General features: G+C 44.0%; 1 pseudogene; it reads left to right on the forward strand.

Annotated features, from left to right (window-relative positions):
* The first annotated feature begins 2632 nt into the window (after window positions 1-2632).
* Window positions 2633-3157, forward strand: LOC100968053 (trafficking protein particle complex subunit 6A-like; annotated as a pseudogene).
* The last annotated feature ends 210 nt before the right edge of the window (window positions 3158-3367 follow it).

Below are 3367 nucleotides of genomic sequence, written 5' to 3' on the forward strand. Positions count from 1 at the left end.
CTCTAGCTTATACCTATTCCAAACTATCACTTCTTAGTAGATCAGATAGACTCTTGGTAAAGACTCAAATGGGGAGAGGTGCCGGCAGAGCTGGAGAAGGCGGTACTTCTTGCAGCAGAGCTGAAAATAATGCAGTCTCACTAAGCCAGGGAAGACCTCACAGACAGCCAACAACACTTGTATCTGTGTTGGCTTCTGTGGCTTCCTTTTAAATGTAATAATGGGTTAGTCCTTCTCCCTTCTGTCCCTCCTCCTGATTCTGAGCATCTGATGAAGAAATGAACATGGCTAGAAACTGACTGGCCTTGTGCTAAATCTTGAGGTATCTAAGGGATCTTTGAGGGACAGAACCCACCTCCACCAATGGTGGCTTTTGAGAGGTTTGGTTCAGTTACCAGGTATTTAGGAGAATCTCACTAAAACCAGGAATTCTGTGTCATACAGTACACTGTTGTAAATGCTCTGTAATTTGTTGGAAATTGTGTCAGCACTGAAAGTTAATTGCCAGATGTTTGGATAGTAAATACAGATACTGCTGAATAACACAAATACTTGCTTCCTCAAATATGTTTGATTTGGTGAAATGCATGTGCTGGTCTCTAAATAACCTAGAAAACTAGATGATGTATGGTAAAACTTAACAACCAATGAAAGGAGACAAGTAAGTACTCTTGAAGAATCATAATCAAAATTCCTTTTGTTATCTAGTCAAACAAAAGAAGAAATCCTAGATTCTGGTTGCTACTTTCAAAGGTTTATTATGAACTCACAGGAGGCCACTTGCTACTGTGGAAAGGACATCAGCTTGGTGTTAAATCAGATACCAAATCCCTGCTCTGTGACATACTGACTGTGTGATTTGGGCAAGTTATTGAACTTCTCTGAACATCAGTTTTCATCTACAGAATGGGTTGCTGAGAAGACTGAATAGAAAATGTAATTGAGGTACCTAACGGTGACCTCATCTAGTAGGTACTTGCTACAGACTGAATGTTGGTATCCACCTCCCAAATTCATATCTTGAAGCTCTAATCCCCAATGTAGTGGTATTTGGAAGTAAGGCCTTTGGAAGATAATTAAGTTATGAGGGTGGAGCCCATGTGAATGGAATTAGTGACCTTATAAGAAGAGATCTGAGATTTATGTTCTCTCTCTGTCAGGTGAGGACACAGCAAAAAGACAGCTGTCCGCACATCAGGCCAGGAACTGAATCTGTCCACACCTTAATCCTGAACTTCCTAGCCTCCAGAACTGAAAGAAATAAATTTCTGTTGTTTAACACCCAGCCTATGATATGTTTGTTATAGCTGTCAGAACTGAGACAGTACTGTATAATAATAGTGCAGTAGGACAATATTTTTTGAAGTCTTAACTGATATTTTTTTTTCCAAGTATTCTCTTACCATTTGACTTTTGGTCCCAGTCAGTCATGCAGATCATTATGTAAGGAGTATGAGGGCAGAAGGCAGAGAAAAGAGGTATAAATCCTCAGCTTTTGAATTTCAAAGGCCGAGGCTTTGAAGGAAGGGAATGAAAAGATAAGAGATTTGGGTGGTTATAGGATAAATAAGGAAGAGTTACCCTCACCTCAGACCAAAAAGATTCCCTGAGGTAGGGGAAGGAGCCAACTTTGAATGCTGGAGTTCTGCAGGGCTGAGAAAAGAAAAGGGAGCGTAGAAAGTCTGTGTAAGGAGCAGTGAGGTCCCCTGGACACTCTCACTGCTTCCCATGCCAGGCTAGGCAACCTCTATTCCCGAACTCTGGCAAAAAGGGAAAGGTCTATTAATCTCTTCAGGGTTGGGACATAAAAGGTTTAAGCAGGGCAGGTACAGGTACGCAAAGGTATGGGTAAGGGACTATAGGGAAATGAGGATTTAACGAAAGTTGGAGTTTCGAATGAGTCTTCCAACCCTCTTTCCCCTCTGACAATCAAAATGTTGACAGCCAGACATATACTCCCAGGGAGAAAATGAGAGGGTACCTTTCTGTGGAAACTGACCAAGTCAAGAAAAACACCTACAGACACTGACATTTGCTCAAAAAAAAAAAAAATGTTCGTTTGCTGGCATCTCTCTCTACAGTGAATCCCACCAGTCAATCAGTTCTTTCCTCCCCTCTCTGACAAACGCCTAGAACTTCTGATCAGCTTTTTGAGTACTTGTGTCTTGGCTGTCCAAGAATTATCAGACATTTGAGGAGAACCACTAACAGGAAGACAAAGAGCAAAACAAAGAAATAGAATTAAAGGATCTTAGAGAAAACAGATAACACAAGGCATATTTATTAATTTTAAAAAAACATTGGCTAGCTGTGGTGGCTCACACCCATAATTCTAGCACTTTGGGAGGCTAAGGTGGAAGGATTGCTTGAGCTCAGGAGTTCAAGACTGGCCTGGGCAACACAGTGAGACTCCATCTCTACAAAATTTTTTTTAAAAATTTCCACCAGTCATGATGGCGCATACCTATAGTCCCAGCTACTTGGGAGGCTGAGGTGGGAGGATTGCTTGAGCACAGGGGGTTGAGGCTGCAGTGAGCTGTGATTATGCCACTGCACTCCAGCCTAAGTGACAAGGCAAGATCCTGTCTCAAAAATATATAAAAATTTCAAATTAAGGGCATGAGGCTGACACATGGTGGATGCTGCACTGTTTGAGTTTCTACACATGGAGATGGAAGCAGAGCTGTGGGATCACAAACCCAACCCTGTCCATGGGGGGACAGAAGATAAGCCTGTTGATCCTGGAGAGCATGGATTTCTGTATGAGCCAGGTTCTAGGTGAGAGACTGCCCCTGAAGATACTCGTCTCAGGGAGGAGCTGGGTGTCCTCAAGTTCATATGCAAAAATCTGTGGGTGGCTGTGTTCCAATAGATGGACAGCTTGTGCACTAATCACCAAGGGACCTACTTTTTGCAGGACAACAGCTTCCACTCCTCATCCCGATGATCTTGGGCCTGGATTCACTTGTGGCCTCCTGCATGGCACCCTCAGTACCCTGGGCATGGAGAGTTTGGTCACTGCCTCTGTGGCATCCCTGACCACCATCCCTAACTTATAACTGGTAAGTTACCAGTGATAATCTGGAAATCCTGAGGACCCCATTTCTCCACCCCAGTGAGCCTCACAGCTGCTTCTGGCCCTCAACACCTCTGGAGACAGAAGATCCCTTTGCCCAAGGACCCTGGGCCTGCTGCTTTTGGGGGTGGTTTTGGGGCTGGTCCTGGGGATCCCAGCCTCTAGGGGTCACATGTGTTCAGGAAGTGAGTATCAAAAAGAGGTGGAAGCATCATGGGAAGCAAGGAGATGCCAGCTGGAGTTGGGACTGGAGTGGAGGATTCCCACATTGGGCACATTACTCTGCATAGC

This window comes from Pan paniscus, chromosome 5 (genome assembly GCF_029289425.2).
Source record: "Pan paniscus chromosome 5, NHGRI_mPanPan1-v2.0_pri, whole genome shotgun sequence".
Taxonomy (NCBI): Eukaryota; Metazoa; Chordata; class Mammalia; order Primates; family Hominidae; genus Pan; species Pan paniscus.